This window comes from Grampus griseus, assembly GCF_964374135.1.
Source record: "Grampus griseus genome assembly, chromosome: 16".
NCBI lineage: Eukaryota > Metazoa > Chordata > Mammalia > Artiodactyla > Delphinidae > Grampus > Grampus griseus.
Genome location: NC_139010.1, coordinates 3,189,041 through 3,209,937, shown reverse-complemented (window position 1 = coordinate 3,209,937; position 20,897 = coordinate 3,189,041). Strand labels below are relative to the sequence as shown.

The following is a 20,897-nucleotide window of genomic DNA, read 5'->3' as shown; positions in this document are numbered from 1 at the left end:
CCGCAGAGTTTCATGAACTTGGGCCCTATGTGCTCTTCCAGAACTATCCAGTCCAGACCTGCTTCCGAGAAGCTCCAGGCCAGCCTCCAGGAGCATCTTCAGAACAGCTGTCCTCGCAGCCCGTCTCCCCGGGGGGCTTAGGAACCCTCTCTTTTGGGACCCAGCTGCCTGGGTCCCTGCACTGCCCCTCCCCTGACACATCCAGGGCTTGGTGGCTGCAGCCGGGTTTCCTGGGGCTTCCTCCTGTGGGAAGACCCCCCAAGGGGCCCCCTGCATGCCCTCCCATCCTCTGCAACGCCACAGAGGCCCCCAGTTTGAGCCTGAAAGAGATGCACATAAGGCAGATTTCTGCCCCAAACCCAGTTGGTGACCTTCTATACACAAAGTATTCTTTAAAAGAGCACAAAATAAGGAATTCCCTGGCAGTCCAGTGGTTAGGACTCAGCGCTCTCACTGCCGGTGCCCCACGTTCAATCTCTGGTCGCGGAACTAAGATCCCACAAGCCTCTCGGCCAAGACAAACAAAAATTAGCTAAGAACTAACCAGGGACAGGCGTCAAAGCCAGGCGTCAAGGCAGCTGCTAATGGTTTAAAAAAAAAAAAGCACAAAATACGGCTCTTTCTGAAAAGTTCCAGTAAATCCCTGAGCACAGTGGTCATTCCCAGAATCCCAGGGAAGCAAGAAAGCCCTGACACTTCACTCTAGGCACTGCGATTTCTGAGGCTGCACACACAGGCATGGGACTGGTCCCGCGCTTGCGCTGGGGCACCGCCAGCGTGGGAGAACCTGCTCAGGGACTGAGTCTCCAGCCACTCTGTCCCCTTTGATGGCAAACCCATCACAGGAAAGGATTCGGACTCTGCCGAGAATCGGTTGGGTCCCCAAGCATCGTGGCCATTCCCAAGTCCAGCACAGAAGGCGCTCTTGTGGCCTCTGTTCTGCGAGCCTCCAGGTGGCTCCCATCAGCCTCGGTTTTTTTTTTTTTTTTTTAATTGTGGTACAATACACATAACATAAAATTTACCATCTTAACCCTTTTTAAGTGTGCGGTTCAGTGGTATTAAGTACGTGTTTTGCAACCGTCGCCACCATCCATCCCCAAGACCCTTTTCATCTTGTAAAACTGAAACTCTGTCCCGATTTAACAAAAACTCCCCCTTCCTCCCTCCCTGCCCCCTGGCAGCCATCCCTCTGCTTTCTGTCTCTATGAATTTGACTCCTCTAGGGACCTTGGATAAGTGGACTCATACAGTTTGTGTTCTTTAGTGACCAGCTTATTTCTCTTAGCATAACATCCTCAAGGTTCATCCATGTTGTAGCAGGTGTCAGCATTTCCTTCCTTTTAAGGCTGAATAATACTCCATCATATGGATAAGACCACATTTTGCTGGTCCATTGATCTATCAATGGACACTTCCACCTTTTGACTCTTGTGAATAATGCTGGTATGAACATGGGTGTACAAATATCTCCAGACACTGCTTTCAATTCTTTTGGGTCTATACCCAGAAATGGTATCGCTGGATCTTATGGTAATTTTATGTTTATTTTCTGAGGACTCACCGCACTGTTTTCCACAGTAGCTGCACCCTTTTACATTCCTACCAGCAACGCACCAGGGTTCCAATTTCTCCACATCCTGTCATCACATTATTTTCCTTCTTTTTTTTTTTTTTTCTGTAGTCATCCTAATGTGTATGAGGTAGTCCCTTAAGTCTCTTGAAACATTTAAATTATATCAAATACCGAAATGAACTTTCCAGTGTTAAACTAAGAAAACTACATCTGTTTAACAGTTCGTGGTTTACAGAGTACTTTAAGATACATTATCTGATTTTATCTTTATAATACCATAAAAAAGGTTTTGCTGTTATCCCATTTTACAGATGAGAAACCGCGTGGACTTGCACGTGATCTCAGCCTCTCTGCCCGTCTGTCCCCTCAACAGTGGAGCTGGGGCAATAAAGGGTCCCTCGATGGACACGTGAGTGAAGTGAGTCTGGTGTTCAGGCCCAGGGCCTGGGCCTGGGCCTGGGCCTGAAGGTGGCGGGTACCCTCTGCCCATCCTCCTGCCAGGCTCTCCTCCTCCACAGCCCCCCAGGGACCACCCCCACAGGGAACTGCCCAGCACCACCCTCCCTCCGGAATCATGCACTTGGGTGGACTTGGGCCCCTGCTCTGGCAGGCGTGGGCCTGGAGGTGAGCCCCCTACACACAGCCTCCTCCATCTAGCGAGAGCCCACCGTCCTCCCCGCACCCACCCTTGCCGCACACAGAAACCCACGAGCCCCTCAACAACTCACAGCAAGGCCTCTGCTCTCACATCCCCCCAGCTACACCCCAAGACATCAGTGTCTGGCAGCAGAGAACGGGTCCACTCGCTCAGCAGCCGTGTGACCTTGAGTGGGACACTTACCTTCATAGGACTTGGTGAAGATCATGTGACATAACGTGAGAGGACTTTGTACCTTGTAAAACCATATACAAGTCTCAGTTGTTACTACAGATGTTCTGGTCTTTAATCTCCTTGCAGGTAACACTGTTTTCCCTGGATCATAAATTCCTAAAAAGGGCCATGCCCTTTGTACAGTAACTCATTGAACTCCTCCTAAGTGCTCAATAGATGTTTTCTATGATGATGGCCATATATGTAAACTTACAACATGGTCAGCTTCTCTGCTTCAAGGCATGTTGAATACAAATATGCAAACCACTTACATTTAATCATATAAGCATCCTTAGAGATGCAAAGTGTATGTATTCGTGCCGCCTGTCAAATCCTGATTCCCTAAACAGGTGCATATAGAGACAGCTGGGACATACATGATGTCATAGATATTTCCCCCAGATGTCCCGGCCTGGAAGCCATCGACTTGCGGTTTGTTTCCCCGCTGCTCGGGGCCCCTCCCCCGGCCGGAGGGTCAGAGCCACCCCGCGCGCACGTGCTGGACGGCTGCCCACCCGGCTCCGCCCCTTCTTATCAGGAGCAAGTGGTACCTCTCTCCCCATGTAAACAATCAGGGAGAGGGAAGGGGAAAGCCTCACTTGTTTGCTTTCCTTTCCAAGACCACCTACAAAATGTTGCTGAGACCCTGCGGGCAAAACAATCTGTCGGCTGAGTAATATTACTCAGCCATAAAAAGAAACGAAATTGAGCTATTTGTAGTGAGATGGATAGACCTGGAGTCTGTCACACAGAGTGAAGTAAGTCAGAAAGAGAAAAACAAATACCGTATGCTAACGCATCTATATGGAATCTATGGAAAAAAATGTCATGAAGAACCTAGGGGCAAGACGGGAATAAAGACACAGACCTACTAGAGAATGGACTTGAGGACATGGGGAGCGGGAAGGGTGAGCTGTGACAAAGCGAGAGAGTGGCATGGACATATATACACTACCAAACATAAAATAGATAGCTAGTGGGAAGCAGCCACGTAGCACAGGGAGATCAGCTCGGTGCTTTGTGACCACCTAGAGGTGTGGGATAGGGAGGGTGGGAGGGAGGGAGACGCAAGAGGGAAGAGATATGGGAACATATGTATATGTATAACTGATTCACTTTGTTATAAAGCAGAAACTAACACACCATTGTAAAGCAATTATACTCCAATAAAGATGTAAAACAAACAAACAAACAAAAAACAATCTGTCGGGATACCAGCGCCGGCGAAGGCGAATGTAAACACCTGGTGTAAACACCTGGGCGGGCAAGGGTTAGCGCGGGCCCAGATGTTCCCACAGGTTTCCCTGGGCGGGGGGAGGGGTCGTCCTCTACTTTTCATCCTCTCCTCCCGACATTTTCTCTTTTCCTTTGTGAGATGTCCTACCAAAATCAGTTTGGGTTAGAGTTTGAGCACGTGAGCCGGTGCAGAGGCTGCTGTTAGGACGCGGCTGGGGCCCCTGTCCTTTTCTGTAAAGGACTCCAGCACCGATGTGGGCCCGCGTGGCTGCCGCAGCAGGCGGGGGCGGGGGTAAGACGGAGCCCAGGGGGCTACGATTCACCTGAAGTCGCAGTGGGTGCCAAGCAGAGGCAGGAGAAAGGGCCACCGCACCTCGCCTCAGCCAGCAGGAGGGGTTCCCTTCACATCCGAAACCCCGAGGGGGAAAGAAGACTCATTGGAAAATATTTTGGAAAGTGAATCTGTTTTCATTGTCGTCCGTGGCATATCCCTCTGGCTCCTTGGTGGCCCTGGAAGAGCAGGAGCGCTGGGGAGCTAATGTGGGAGGACTGTTGGGTGCGGCTGGCGGGGGGTGGGGCTGGCGGAGGTGGGGGCTGGCGGGGGCGGGGGGGGGGGGGCTGGTGGGTGGGGCTGGTGGGATGAAGCCAACGGGGCTGATGCGGTGGATGCAGCCACTGAGGAGACTGTGCTTCAAGCCAGGCCCTCGGACTTCTGGGTCTCAGTTTCCTCGACTTTAAAGTGCGAGGTGAGGGCATCTCACTGTTTCTCCCCATTTCTCCCCTGTAAAAGTCACAGAGAGCGTTTACTGAGGGAATGTTGGAAAACTTAGCACTCCTCTAATCTTGGTGTTTCTTTGAATTGCTCATTGAAATATGCAAGCGGTGTTGCAGGGAAGATAAGGAGAGGGGCCCTCCATTCCGAGCCTGTAAGAGCCTCCCACCCACCAGTAGTTAAAAGTATTTATGGCTGAGTAGTATTCCATTGTGTGTATATATATATATATATATATATATATATATATATATATATATATATATATATATATATATATATATATATATACATCTTCTGTATCCATTTGTCTATTGATGGGCACTTAGGTTGCTTCCATAGCTTGGCAATTTTCAATAAATTTTGCCATTTGCAACAACATGGATGGACGTGGAGGGCATTATGCTAAGTGAAATAACTCAGACAGAGAAAGACAAATACTGTAAGATATCACTTATATATGGAATCTAAAAAATAAAACAAACTAGTGAATATAACAGAATGGAAACAGACATAGATATAAAGAACAAACTAGTAGTTACCAGCAGCTAGAGGGAAGGGGGAAGGGCTTAAGAGGTACAAATTACTATGTATAAAATAAATAAGCTATAAGAGTATATTGTACAACACGGGGAATATAGCCAATACTTTATAATAACTATAAATGGAGTATAATTTTTAAAATTTTTGAATCACTATGTTGTACACCTGAAACTTACATAATATGGTACATCGACTATACCTCAATAAAAAAATTAAAAAAAATTAAAATTGTCTCATAAAGTTTAGCCAAAATAATAATAATTTAAAGCATTTAAAACAATGCCTGAAACATAGTAAGTACTTCATAGTTGTTGGCTATGATGATGATGACTAGATTCCCAACGGATTAAAGATGGTCCTGTAAACAGTAAAACTATAAAGTTAATAGGGAACCTATAAAGTTATATATAAAGATGGCTTTGTTACCTACCAGTGAGGAAAGACTTCTGAAATAAAACTTTAAAAGTAAAAACCATAAGGTAAAAAGAAAATTAATTTAATTACATGAAAATTAAAATTTCTGTCTAACAAAAGGCACCACGTACAAAGTTAAGAGATCAGTGACAGACTGAGAGATAATATTTTTTTTCTAACGGCTAAAATTGACAAAGAACGAATATCTAGAATATGCAAAAGCCCCTATAATTTTGAATAAATAAAAAGAAGCAAGAACCCAAGATGAATAAGTAATGTGCAGAAAAGAAAACACAAAACGATACCCAGCACATGCTGAGTGTTCGGACTCACACACACACACAGTGACGTGTGTCCACTGCACACATGTCAGCACACATGCGGGCAGGCCGAGAAGGTGGATGGTGCCCAGTCTGTGGTGGGGGCGAGGGCCCCTGCTGCATGTGGGGGCGAGGGGAAGGGGACGAGCCTCCTGCAGCACCAGCCGTGGGCCCAGGAGATGGGGACGTCGGAATCAGCACAGATGAGTATCACCCTGAGCCACAGGGACGCAGAGTGAAAGGCAAGAAATGGGTGAGCTCTCCACCAGGATGCAACGGCACCAGCTGTAAGTGCATTTGAAATAAAAGGCATCTATTTCACAAGCCACGTGCAAAGGAAGTGTGGCTGCCTGCCCTGCGGGAGGAGGGCGAGGGAACGGGAGGTGGAGATGAAAGGGGTGGTCTCGGGAATGTGAGTCACTCAGTCCTCCGCCCCTGAGGTTAGAAGGAAAATGAGAGGGGAGGGGAGGTTTATTAAACAAATAGACAGTTCATAGAAATTATCCTGGATGAGAGTGCAGTACCCCCTGCTCCCAAAGACGTGGTCCTGCCTGCATGGATGTGGCCTCCTCACCAGGACCTCCAGCATCTCCTATACTATCACTCATGCACCAGCCCCAGGTAAGACTCCTAGCATCCTTCTCCACCCTCTCACCCTCACCACCAAATCCAGGCAGTGCCCAGCGCCAGGCCTGGGCCCCTGGAGAGCTCTCTGTCCAAGCATCCTGGGCTCTGGCCACAGATCCTCAGCCAGGGCATCCTCCCCTTCTTCACAGGCCTTTTGCATGCTTGCAAGTACAGGTTCCATAGAGCTACTCTCATGCCTTAAGCCTCTCAGTGTTTCCTGAGTTGAATTAAAATCCTCAGCAGAGCATGAGTCTCAGTCTCTGTCTGCTGAAGCTTCTGTAACAAAACACCACAAGTTGGGGCTTAACAACAGACACTTAGATCTGGAGGCTGGAAGTCCAAGATCAAGTGCAGGCAGATTCAGTTCTTGGTGAGGGCTCTTCCTGGCTCAAGAGTGGCTGTCTTCACCCTGTGTCCTCACGTGGCAGAGTGAATATCTCTTCCTCTTCTTACAAGGCCACTAATGCCATCATATGGGCTCCACCCTCATGACCTCATCTAAACCTAATTACCTCCCCAAAGTACCCCCTCCAAACGCACCGAAGGTTAGGGCTTCAACATATGAATTTTGGGGGGATGCAAACATTCAGCCCACAATCTAATACCTTCCTGTCCCTCCAAACCCACCCCCACTTCACCCACCCAAACACCTTTCACGCTGGTTTTCCCATCCTTGCCCCTGTGTGTTCTGCTCCTTTTAAATCTGTCTGCCTGAAGAACCTTTCTTTATCCTCCAGGACTCGGCTCTGGCCCCCTTCCCAGGCAGCACCGATCTCCTTTTGGGTCACCGCTGTGTCTTGGGCACATCTGAGCCTCCCATGATCCCCGTAGCCCCTGTGCTTGCCCCAGTCATGAAACCGTGGGGTAATTGCCTGGATACTGTCTGCTTCCCTCTTAGATGCAAGCTCCTTAAAGAAGGAAGCAGGTCTTACTAAAAAGCAAAGCCCCAGGCCCTGGCGTAGTAGTGGGCACACAGCAGGAGCTCAGGAGGTAACAGCTGCAGAGAGAGATGAGTGGGTGGTTTGCACACGTAGCCCATCACAGCAAGCTGGAGTCTGTGCCCTCACGTCTCTCTCCTTGGCCAGGAGAGGAGGTCCTTGGGAGCAGGGGCTGGACAGAAGCTGGTCCACAGCAAGCAGGGGAGGTGTGCATCACTCACTTGTTCTGGTTCCTCCAGTATTTGAATGACTTACAGCCACTGTTTCTCTGAGACCCTAACAGCTGGGACAATCTCTGGGAAGGCTGGGCGGGGAGTGTTGGGGAACCCAGGTATACTCCTCAGGCAGCTGGTTTCAGAGGTTCAGGCAGAGGGAACCCCCAATGAAGCCAGGGTTCAGTGGGAGAGTGGGGGAGCCACAGGAAGGTGTGCACCCTTGTTTGGGGTGTGGGTGTGTGCGTTTCAGGAAGCGGAAGTGGGTGTTTGGGTGATGGGAGAAGGAAGGAAGGGTCAGCACAGAGCAGACATGACAAACAGGATGGTGGGACCTGCATGCCAGGAGGCAATCAGTGCCTGTCAAAGTCCCAGCCTCTCCTGGGCTCAGACCCTCTGACCAGCACCTCTGCAGGCCCAAGCCGGGTGCCCTCTGAGCTTGCCCTCTGTCCTCAGATAGTGACTGTCGTAAAAAAAAAAAAAAAAAACTAACAGCTTCCCTTTTCCATCAGCTTTCAGAAAACCCACTCAATCATCTCAAGAACTTAGAGACCCTTTTCCTCCAAAACCACGGAAAACACGTTCACTACAGCCATCTTCCTGCTGCTGAAAGTGCAGTGTGAACCCTTGTCTGCTGGAGGCTTTGAATGATAAGCTGATCAGAGCACTTAGCTTACAGTCCAAGCCCCAGTCCATCAGCCCTCAGTTTCCCCACCCTGACAGAAGCACTTTCCAGGTGAGGGAACCGTTCTAGATCTGGGCTGTCCACAGTGACTGCTTGCCACGTGTGAATTTGAAAAGTAGCTAGTGCAACAGAGGGCCTAATTTTTAATTAAGTTGATTACTTTTTAAATTTAAATTAATAGTTAATTAACTGGACGGCACGACTCTGAGCTCTAACCTGGCTCTCACGTCGCATCCATTCCCAAAAGTGTGCCCTTTCTCTCGTTCTCACAGCTCTCCCCTCCCTGGGACGCCCGCTGTCCATCTAAGGCGGCTCTCAGGCCCACCAAGGTGATAAAAGCCCTTTCAGTCATCTTCTTCTTTCTGCATAGTCTTGCGTCTCAAAATCCAGCCTTGTCCCTGCCCCTTGGGTCTGCTCTGATGACATGATTGTGATAGGATTGTGGACAGATGGCCTTGGGATGGGGCGCTTCGGGGCTGCAGGGATGCTGTGACGGGGAGGCCCTGGGGGACGCCCAGAGCTCCAGCAGGCACAGGCCAGAGCAGGAGAGCCGGCCAAGGCCAAGTGGTCAGGCTCCCGGGGCCCTGCAGCCCCAGCTGGAGCCACAGCAAGAAGGCCGTCCTGGGCCTGCCCTGCCTGGTCAATCCAGACAAGCAGCCAGGGTGATGGGGATGAATCCAATTCGCTGGAGAGGCTTTTGTTGCTGCTCTGACTACAGACTCGCCCTGTGTATCAGAAAGTCCTGCAGGGAGATACCCCATGCCCGGGACCGAGGACGTCAGCCACCACTGGGTAGCACACGTTGCCCATGTACAGTGCAGGTTCAGGTCAATAGTCAGGTTAGATTTGGTCAGGCCAGCAGCCGGGACACATCTGTTCTTCTCTACAACAAAAATTCCTCTCTGCACACATTTCTTTCCCAGGTTCTTTTTTTAAATAACATTTTATTTATTTAGTAATAGTTATTTATTTGGCTGCTCTGGGTCTTAGGTGGGGCATGCAGGATCTTAGCTGTAGCATGCAGGATCTAGTTTCCTGACCGGGGGTGGAACCCAGGCCCCCTGCATTGGGAGCGAGCGGAGTCTTAGCCCCTGGACCACCAGGGAAGTCCCTTTCCCAGGTTCTTTAAAAGGAAGAAAAGTGCAGCCATAACCTCCCTGCTTCGTGGGCCAAATGAGATCTGACACGTGAGCTTCTGCCGTGCTGCAGGGCTGCTCTGGGTGCGCGCTCCTCTCCCACCCGCACTCCTAAACGGTGGGGCCACGGGGGACCCTTAGATTCGCCTCACCCCCTCTATTCAGTGCAGACTTAGGAAAGGGAAGGAACCCCTGGTCCTTGGTGTGACCCTGCTGCCCCCTGGCCCACTGACCGCTGAGGTCTCCATGTGACTCTTCATGGCACTCACAGAGGACCAAAAAGGGAAAGGACGAGGGGCTGGGAGGACCCTGTCTAGACGTCTAACCACCAGCAGTTTTCACCTTTGTTATTCCGCTAACACTGTGCATGCTTTGATTAGATTCAAAACAGGCTATGTAATACTCCAGTTCAAATGAAAGATTTGAATTGGATTAAGCTATTTCCACAACAACAATAAAGATTGATAAGCTAGCTGACTCTGCCTCTAAAGATCGCTCTTCTCTGAAGTCTGTTTTTTCCTGTAAGACTCACAAGCATCACCCATGCTGATTTACTGTGTGAACTACATTCATCCCTCACTGGTTTTTCCTCTTGTCAATCTTTTCTCCCCGACAGGCCATCTGCTCTGGGAATATCCATTACCGTTACTGACGCATGAAGCTTTCCTGCCTCGTGGACCTGCAGAAACAGCCCATCACTTTGTTTAAAGAATGAATTATGAAAGGGAAGCTGGGGTGGGGGGGCAGGGGGCAAATAAGCTGAGAGGCATTCGAGGCCCCCCAGGCACAGGGCTGACTTGTCCCGTGTGCCTGACTGTCAGGACACCCTGTGACCTGCCCCAGAGCGAGATGAAACAGCAGGACCCCTTGATTGAAAAAGCGAGATAAAAGTTCCCCTAATGTACTAAAATACAAAGCATTTTCCTTTCTCCCACGGTCTCTCTCAACCTGTCAGGGTAGTTTTTATTTGCTACTGAATGTGTTCACAGAAGCAAGGCCCTGCTGCCACTCTGCCTGGTGCTGTGACACCAAGTGCCAGCTTTCCTCTGCCGGTCAGTGGTGGCCCATCACCCCCACCTGGCAGACAGGTGACCCCAAGGGTGTGACTTAGCCTGGAGTGACTAGACGGTGACTTGGCATGCCAGAACATGGTGCAGCTAGATCCAAAGTACATGTGAATGAGGTCTGGGAGCAGAGCTGTTCCTGGGACTTTGAGTTCGTTCTAGTGACAAGAACTTGTCATTTGGGTTTATTCTACAGTCAGTCAGGAAACAGTGCTGTCAAATGGAAGAGCAAGAGAGCTATGTATTTTCCAGGACTGGAAGGAGAGAAAAGAGGCAGCCGGTCAGGACCAGGGCAGCTGTGTTAGTTAAGATTCTCCAGAAAAACAGAACCTATAAGATATATATAGGTATGCACGTGTGTGTATATATGCATGCACGTGTGTATGTGTGTGCATATATGCATGCACATGTGTGTATATATATGCACTGCGTGTACATATGCGCACATGCATTGTGTGCATGTATGCGCATAGGTGTGTATACATGTATGCATGCACGTGTGTATGTATGTGTATGTGTATATGTATGCATGTGTGTGTGCATATATACGTATGTAGGTAGGTAGGTATGTGTGTATATATGTATATACTTATATATATAATACTTATATATTTATATATAAAGAGATTTATTATAAGGAGTTGATTCACACAATTATAAAGGCTGCAGCGCCCCAAGCTCTCCGGTCAGCCAGCTGGAGGCCCAGGAGAGCTGATGTTATAGCTCTCTGAAGGCCAGCAGGCTCAAGACGCAGGAAGAACTGATGTTTCAGTTTGATCCCAAAGGCCGGAAATGCTCTTGTCCCAGCTCCAAGCAGCCAGGCAGAAGTTCCCTCTTATTAGCAGAAGGGTCAGCCTTTTTGTTCTATTCAGGCCTTGAGTGGATTGGATGAAACCTGCCCCCATTGGGGAGAGCGTCTGCTTTACTCAGTCCGCCGATTCAGATGTTCACCTCATCCAAAAACACCCTCACAGACACACCAGAGTAATGTTTAACTGAACGACAGGGTGCCCCACGGCCCAGACAAGTTGACCCATAAAATCAGCCATCACAGCGGCCTATGTCCTTGGGCACCGGTCAGTGAGGAGTCACGAAGACATTATCCCTGCAATTTTCAGAGCAGCCAGAGTCTCTCAGGAGAGAGCGAGCAGCTGTTCCAAGTGGCCGGTGGGAGCCATTGACGTGCCACACCCCGGTGGCTGTGTCCTGACTACCCTCCCCTCCAGCCACACCACCGCACATCCTGACTCAACCCCAGGCTCCTAGACCCTGTGCAGCCTCTTCAACCACAGACCTGAAACACAGCACAGCAGCTGTGGTTTACCTTCTCTTTTCCTAAATCACAGGCTCCTTGGGAAGAAGACAGCAGACTAATTAGATATTCCCAGTGTCTCGCATCTAGCAAATGCTTGTGGAATGTTGACTAAATAATAGTAGTAGAAGTAGTAGTCGTGTTATGGATAATTCTTTTAAAGGCAAAAACATTACTCTCATACAAATATAAACTTAACACAGTTCAAAGATAGTATTTAACTTGTTAGGGAATAAGACATTACACTAGTTCCAGGAGCAGAAATAGAGGCCATGAAGTGAACTTACAAATCAAATAGATACAGAACTGCCTTTTTCCATGAGAGTGGAACTGTCTTCCACCAGACAAGGATAATTTGCTTTGCTGTCCTTTACCTACAGGTTTCAGAGTTGAAAACTAGCTCAGAGGCGATAAAAGGTATCAACCCCATGGAATCAGATAACTCAGAAGTTTTCCATGGAGGACACCCAGGAATCTTTCTGGTCATTTAAAATTCTTTCACTTTTTTCCCCTGACACTGTCTCTCCTTTGCAATCATAACAATCTCAAAGAAAGATAATTTTTGACCACAAAATAAGGCTTTCATGAGGTTTGGCTTGGTTATCTCCATGGGCACAGCAAGAGAACTAACAACCCCCAAGGCCTCCCCAGCAGAGCTTTGAAACATCCCGCCCACAACTGCCTTCTATCTGGAGTTTGCATAAGGGATCAGATTGGATTGTAAGAGCTTCTATTATCTCCTATCCTGAGGCTAGGAAACCAAGCCCAAGAAACTCTCTCCACCAGATTTGCCCTGCAGTCCTATAAATGTGGATGAATTCTTCTTTTCTGAAGGCTTCTCAATTATCCTAAAGTTCTTGACCTGCTAGAAAGGCTGGCCCCCTCAAGCCAGCCCCCAGGTCAGTTTTCCTTAAAGTATTTTACAGATATTGTCTTCAAAAGTACAGTAGAACTTTATACCTTAAAAGTGGTTTGTCATACCTGATGTAGTGAGCATTGTTCTCAAATATGACACTCCAGATAAACCTTGATGGTACCATCAATTTGTTTAATTGTATCCTGGTGCAGAGGAAAACAGTTTCTTACTGAGCCTATGCAAATAATTCTATTTCCAAGAGTAGTAAAGAGACTTAGTAAGTTTCTGAATTCCATGAGATCAGTGAAAATCTAGTATCATTTTTTAAAGTTTCATTTTACTTTGCAGAAAGGGAATTTACTGAATTGCTGTGGATTAAGGATAGCTTAAGAAGAAAGAGAAGGAATATACTTGTATGTCTAGAAAGCAGAACTTTAAAACAAATCCACAACATACCAAAGAGATAACCACAATAAAATTTCCCTCATTAATTCATTCAGTCCTATGAAATTATTACTGCTTTGCAGAATCTTGGGCTGTTACTCTCATGAAGTCATATGCGTCTCAACTAGAAAGTTCTAGAAATCCAGACTCAGACTGCTGGCATAGTCTAAAAGTTGTCTAAGCGATGTCAGCTCAAAAGCCTATACCATCCATTCTTTGAAATGTCAGTAGTCTGAATTACCTGGTACACTTCTTTTCCATGAGTCAGCGAGATAGTGTTTATTGAAGATACTATCACTCTAAACGTTATTACAGAGCCTCAGGCAAGCCTCAAAGTATAATAAAAAACTATCCATACATGACAAAGACTTAACAACTATGGTTAATTTATTACTGATAATTTTTAAAAATAGAAGGTCTGGTGAGAGTTTGTAATAATAATAATGCATCTGACCAAAAAATGTGGTTGTTTCTCTGCATACAAAGCAAAGAAAATAGAGCCATTCCAAAGAAAAAATTTTAGACAAAATGTTTTTAAGAAAAATGATTATACTTATTTTCAAGGAATTCAGTGAAAGTTAAGTCTGATTTATAATGAATGAACATAATTTGTATAGAGAAAAAAATCTTGAGATACAACATACGTTAATCCTGAAACATATGTAAGGAGAAAATCAATAGAATTTATCTGCATGCCTAGCGATAAGAATCATTTACTTTGCTGCAGTTACCTACAATTTACAGAGTTGTAAAATAGCTCAAATTCAATGCAAGGTGCAAACTGCACAGAATCAGAAAACTCACAAGGGTGTGCCCCAGGTAACACGTGGCTTCTGCTGAAGACAAACAGGAATCTTTCCAATCCATTGAAAAGTTCTTTCTAGAGGGAAGATGGTGGGGCAGGAAGCACCAGGAATCCATCTCCCCACCTTGACAGCACCTGCATTGGCAGAATCTGTCTGATGTAACTATTTGGAATTCTGGAGGTGTATTAGTCAGCTTGGGCTGCCATAACAGAATACCACAGAGTTGGTTGCTTAAAGAAGAGAAAATTATTTCCTCACAGTTATGAGGCTAGAAGTCCTAGATCCAGTTGCCATCAGGTCTGGTTTCTGGTGAGACTGTTCTTTCTGACTTGCAGATGGCAGTTCTCATGTGGCCTCTTCTCTGTGCAGGGAGGGGAGAGGAGAGAGAGAACCCTTGTGTCTCTTTCTCTTCCTATAAGGACACTAGTCCTATTGGTTTAAGGCCATATACTTATGACTTCATTTAACTTTAATTATTTCCCTAAAAACCCTGTCTCCAAAGACAGTCACAAAGAGGGTTAGGACTTCAACATATGAATTTTGGGAGAACATAATTCAGTCTATAACAAGAGACTACTGAAGGTTTGCAACTTCCAGGGAAAGACTTGAACAGTGAATCGCAGTTAATTTTGGTCAATTTCACCTCTAAGCACAGTAACAGACACCCGTCCTCCAACCTCCAGCCCCAGAACAAGCAGCTGTGCACGCATTCCAGGAGCAGCTTATACACAGCTTGTGGGAGCTCGTGGGCACTAAGGACCCTGTTCTCCAAATGACAAGAATTTGCTCTGATCATGAGTTGTCATCTCTGATTGTGGAGATTCAGACAGAGAAGTAGGCAGGGACTGTTGCAAGCCCCTCCTTATCTGGCCAAAGTGACTTCAAGGGGACTTAATGGCCTGGAGACCTTTTTTCCATTCATTTTTCTCTTCTCCCTTTTTGGGAGCTAGACATTTAAGGATTAGGATATCCAAAAGCAACCACGTATAAGGGAAAATTTTATAAAGTCATTGAGCAAGCCCAGGGGAAAATATAAGCTCAGAAAAGACCTGAGAAGACCTTAAGTTTACACCTCAGGCTGATCCCTGGCAGAGAGACAGCCCATAACAGCAACAACAACAAAGAGCAAACCCTGGGGAAGGGGGGGAATTGGATCTCTAGAGTCACCACATTATAAGATTCAAATGTCCGGTTTTCAACCAAAAAAGTCACAAGGCATGCCAAAAAACAAAACCAATATGGTCCGTTCAAAGGAAAAAATTAGTCAACAGAAAATGTCCCTGAGAAAGACCATATGGTGAATTTACTAGACAAAGACTCCAAAACAGCTGTCTGAAAAATGCTCAAAGAACTAAGAGAAGACATGCACAAAGTCAAGAAAATGACCTAAGAACAAAATGGAAATATCAACAGATAGAAAATATTTTAAAAGGAACCAAAAAGAAATCCTGGGGCTGAAAACTGCAATAACCAAAGTGAAAAATTCACTAGAGTGATTCAAAAGCAGATTTGACAAAAAGAAGAAAGAATCAACGAACCTGAAGGTAGAACAATTGAAATTATTGAATCTGAGGAACAGAAAGAAAAAGATCAAAGAAAGTGAACAGAGCCTATGGGACCTGAGGGGCACCATCAAGAATGATCAGTATTTACACTGTGGGAGGCCCAGAGGAGGAGAAAGAGGGGAAGGGGCAGCGAGATTATTTGAAGAAATAATGACCAAAACCTTCCCAAATGTGATGAAAGACATGAGTACAAACACCCAAGAAACTCAACAAACTCCAGGCAAGATAAATGCAAAGAGACCCACATGTACTTTATAATCAAACTTTTAAAAGCAAAAGGCAAAGAGAGAATCTTGAAAGCAGCCAGAGAGAAGCAACTCATCACATGCAAAGATCCCCATGATATTATCAGCCTATTTCTCATCAGAAACTTTGGAGGCCAGAAGATAGTGAGTTGATGTGTTCAAAGTGCTGAAGGAAACAAACTGTCAACTAAGAATCCTGTATCCAACAAAACTGTTCTTCAAAAATGAGGAGGAAATTAAAACATTCCCAGATAAATAAGAGGTGAGAGAATTTGTTACCTCTAGACCTGCCCTGAAAGAAATGATAAAGGGAGTCCTTCAGGCTGCAGAACACTAGATGTAACTTGAAGTTGTACGAAAAAATGAAGATCTCTGGTAAAGGTAAATACATGAGCAATTATAAAAACTAGTATTATTGTAACTTTGGTTTGTAACTTCACTTTTGTTTTCTACACGGCTTAAGAGACTATGCATAAAAAACAATGATTAGTCTCTTTTTGGACAGAAGATGGAAAAAGGTGCGATTTTGTGACATCAATAACTGAAATGAGGTCAGAGCTGTACAGGAGCAGATTTTTTTTATGTTACTGAATTAAACTGGTATAAATTCAATTACAGTGCTATAACTTTATGATGTTAAATGTAATTGCCACGATAGCCATAAAGAAAATAGCTATAGAGTTTAAACAAAAGAAAATGAGAAGGGAATTAAGATGTTTTGCTACCAAAAAAATTAAAAAGCACTAAACACAAAAGGAGACAGTAATGCAAGAGATGAGGGACAAAAAAGCTATGAGGCATATAGAAAACAAATAGCAAAATAACCAAAGTAAGCTCCTCTTTATCAGTAATTACTTTAACTGTATACAGATTAAATTCTCCAATCAAAAGAAAGAGATTGGCAGAATGGATTTGTGTGTGTGTGTGTGTGTGGTACGCGGTCCTCTCACTGCTGTGGCCTCTCCCGTTGCGGAGCACAGGCTCCAGATGCGCAGGCTCAGCAGCCATGGCTCACGGGCCCAGCCGCTCTGCGGCATGTGGGATCTTCCCGGACCAGGGCACGAACCCGTGTCCCCTGCATTGGCAGGCAGACTCTCAACCACTGTGCCACCAGGGAAGCCCATTACAAATAATTTTTGATGTGTCAAATTATTTTATTACCATGGGCATGTAACTCAGCAGGAGTTCAAAGAATTGAGGGAAATTTGCAATTCCTTTCATTCCCATGCATCTCTATGAACAATGCTTGTTATTCTTTACTTGTATAAAGAGGAAAAATAGGAATAGAATCAATGCTGTGCTGTCTCACACTACCGTAGGGATTGTCTGTACTAATAATTTTAGAATATCTATTCTTTCATTAAGAAACGTATTTTGGGGGCACACCTCAAGGGTCTAAATGCAATGGGAAAATGGAAATACTCCACCACCACGCTGACACCTACTCAGGAGGAAGTGTTTCTTGTCTAAAAAAAATGTAATTGGGTTCAGGCAAGAGGTGAGCCAGTCATTTCAAAGCTTTGGCGACCGTGTCTTTGGGAAAACCCCTTAAGAATTGTGGGACCCCGTAAAACACTGGTGTCTCATTCCTGGGAGACCCCAGGAGGCACAGTTGGAAAAGGGAGTGAGAAGGAGGGAAACTGGAGGTGCTGCAGTGTGAGCTGGGAGCATCCTCCCTAGTTCTGGGGCGATTAGAAAAAGATTCTCTTCCTCCGCCAGAATATTCTCTCACTGTGGACTAAGTGATATCTTCCCAGCTTTACAGAAAAGCAGCCTCACAACACAGGAAACACACAGGCGCCCCAGCGAGAGGACCAGGAGAACTACTTCACACCCAGAGAAATTTTCCCCTCTGATACCTGGGAGCCCTGCAGCCCCTCCCCCTTGGCCTGCAGCAACGATGCAATGAAATAGTGCCCTTTGCATGTTTAGTACAGGACCTGGCCAATAATAAACTCAGTCTGTGGCCACACTATTAATAGATGGTGTTATTAATAGAAATTTGCCCCTGCCAATCTTCACCTGTCACCTGTCATTCTTTAATACGCACAAGGTTTTAGATCATTCGCTCTTCCTTACTCTGGGTGCCCTATTCACTGCCTTCCTCAGTCTTCTGATGGTCCTTTGTGTCCCAGGCAAGTCCTCCCTCTGGAGGTCATTCTGAGACCAGTGGGTCGGGGGAGCAGCGACTTCCTCCCCTCCAGACCTCCATCCCCTGAAACTGCCTTGATTCCTTAAAGGTAGACACGTACAAAGAAAGGATATTTTGCTCCCCTTTGCATTTTCCCATCAGGTCAACAAACTTCCTTCAGAGGGATGAGCCCTTTTCTTTCACGATCACTTTAAAACACATTTGAACAAAATAATCTTACAAAGAGAAAACAAACAAAAAAATTTTATAGACAGAACCTGGAGAGCTTCCTCTATTCTTCTAAGAAGCTCTAGGTGCCATAGGGGATTTGATCAGGGAAGCGGTGTGGTGGGCACACGGAGACGTGGAAGGGCAAGAATCACAGCGGAATCGGAGAGGAGATGTAGGCACCTGGCCAAGGCTGCTGAGGGCCCCAGGGAAGGCAGGGCCGGGCCTTGGAGAGACACTGAACTGGGATGCTGTGGAGGACTTTGCACTTGGCTGGATGCGGCAGAGAAAGAGGAGGTCGTAGCTGTGGCGTTTCCAATCCGAGTGACTGCGGAGAGGTTGCTGGTACCAGGCTGAAAGACAAAACCGAAAAGAGGCAGAAGTGCGCGTGGGAAAGTGTGGCTCATGAAATGAACTTGGAATTGTAAAAGAATGAACAGAAACCTCAGTTAAATAGAGTGACCAGAAGGGGAAGCTCTCAAGCCCTGAGCTGACACCAGAGCCCAACAGGAAGAAGAATGAACGATTCCTCCTTTTCCTGGCAAGGATTCAGCCGGTGAGAAGCCATGGACTCTTTGTTTACTGTAGACCTTTCTACCTCCTTTCCCTCCTATAAAGTGTATCCTTCCCTTGCTGTGTGGGGACCAGCCCATGGCTCACCATGGATGCAGACCCCAAACTGCAATTCTCTGTTGATCTTGAATAAATCCATCTTTGCTGGAGAAACATCTGACCATCTATGTGTTTCAGGTCAGCAGAATGCAAGAAGCTCTGAGGCAACCCCCCAGCAGACACCTTGAAAGCCAGGCCTGAGCCCCTCCGAACCCTGTTTGGAAGAAGAAAAAGCATAAATAACTAAGAAAGAAAACTCTACAAACTAAGATAATAGTCAAAAGAAATTCAGAAATGAACTGAAGTGAGAAGTCAGTGTTGGTATTAAGAAGTTGAGCACCACCTGCTTAGAGGCGAGATTCTGAAGGTGACACAGATGAGCTGAGAGAGGAGGTGAGAGGGCTGAGAAGGAGCTGCCCAAAGACAACTAGGGATCTCAGAACAGGAAGAGCCAACGCTGGGGCTGGACACTTGGTGCGCACGAGAGGGGAAGGGAAGAGGCACAGTCAGGGCATCCTATGGCCAAGCTGTGAGGAAGGAAGTTCTGGTCTTGAATTTCCCAGATAAAGAAACTGTACAGAAAGCTCCCAGTACAGAAATTAACTCACCTTGCCCCAAAGCACAGCATTTGGAAGTTTGGAAGGAACCGAAGGGAGGCAGGAGAGTGGGTGGGCAGGGACCAGTAAAAGGAGGGGCGCGTGGGAGGGCGTCTGATTGTGAAGACGGGCATCCCTTGCTCCAGGCCAAGAAGGAAAAGGAGAGTAACCAAGGAGTACTCGGGAAGATTCCAAGACGTTGCATTTCCAAGGGCAGAAAAGGAAATTGAGGGAGTTGGGGTGAGAGTGAGGACTGTGGAGAAAGGGTGGGAAATGACCCGGCGGCCGAGGGGCTGGCTGTGCTCAGAGGATGGGCTCGCGGGTCCTCGCCCATCACCAGCAGAGCACAGCGCACATGCTTCTCCCCAGAGAGGGCGAGAGGCGGCTGGGGCGGGTCACCCCTCCGTCGTAGGTCACTGGCAGGGAGGGGCAGGCGTGGGACTGTGATTTGTGACGTGCACTTATCGCTAGCACAACATCGCGTCAAGTCCCAACCCAGGGGCCTGGGAAATGACGCCCACCATTTCTTGAGTACCAGATGCTGTGCATATGACATTTCCAATCTTTCAACAATTCCTTGGGGTAGATATTATCAACCCATCTCCAGCTACGAAAACTGAGGTTTAGAGAATTGGAGAGAAGTTGTCACTCCAGGCAGGGGCAGCTCCAGGGCCGGCAGGCACATCTGTCCCTCATTAAAGCCCAGGTTCTCTCCGCTCCCTCACAGAGGGAAGGTTTGGGGATCTGGCCAGAGCCTGGGGACAAGGGGAGGAGCCCAGTGGCACCACGGCCTCTGTAGCCTCTGTCTTCAGGCTAACAAACAGGCTGACCTGAGCCGTGATCTGAGCCCGTGGGATTCTGATCTCCCGGCGCCTTCTTTCTCCAGCCGCTGACAGCAGCTCCGTTGGTGACTCACCCTCACCCGCTGCACTGACGCACGTCACCGTCCTGCGAATAATGCAACACAGAGCAGGGTCAGGGCGGCTATCCAGGCTGTCCAATCCCCGGAGCCCCAGGGCCCAGCTGGGAGTTCCCAGTTAGACCAGAAAAGTGGGTCAGCCCTCTCTGCTCTTCCCTCCTCCCGCTGGGACAGCCCGTGTCCCTTTTCCCCATCTGTCTGCCAACGGTGCTTAGGGTGGGTAGAGAGGCCTTGACCCCGGGCCTACAGTACAGATCTGTGTGCCGAGGGAGCAGGGAGGTGCTGGCTGGCAGAGGTTCATCCAGGAGGACGGGGGAGGCCCCAAGTCTCTCACTATGTGGGGAAGAAATGTGTTCACTCTTTTCCAGGAGGTACCAGTAAGCCCCTGCTGTGTAAATGCCAGGGACTCCCAGGGGCTGGGGACACAGAACAAGCGGAGAAAGCCACTCCAGAGTCCTTGGTGTTTCATTCCCTCTTTTATCCCCACCATAAGGACCAGTATCTGGCACAGGCAGGCTCCATAAATATCTGTCGAATGAAATAATGACAGGCTTGCTCCCAGCCTTGGAAGCTGACAGTCTGCAGGAGAATCAGACATCAAACGAATCAATCACGCAGCTCATTCACTCCAATTGTGATAAGGACGATGGAGTTCAGAATGAACTTGCCATTATTTTGGAAAGTGTTAAAAGATTTTTCCTTGAGTGAAATTTTCAGTCTTCTCAGTTTCGATATGAGAAAAAAGAAAATCTTAAAAAGTAGCGTAAGTCTTAGGCAGAATTGCAGCTA

General features: G+C 47.1%; 1 long non-coding RNA gene across 1 annotated transcript; it reads right to left on the bottom strand.

Moving 5' to 3' along the window:
* Nucleotides 1-18,082: 18,082 nt before the first annotated feature.
* On the bottom strand, nucleotides 18,083-20,129 carry LOC309834632. The gene is made up of 3 exons (XR_014297878.1): nucleotides 20,020-20,129; nucleotides 18,642-18,807; nucleotides 18,083-18,334 (listed from the first exon to the last, which is right to left on the bottom strand). It is a non-coding gene; the product is annotated as an uncharacterized lncRNA (long non-coding RNA).
* Nucleotides 20,130-20,897: the final 768 nt, after the last annotated feature.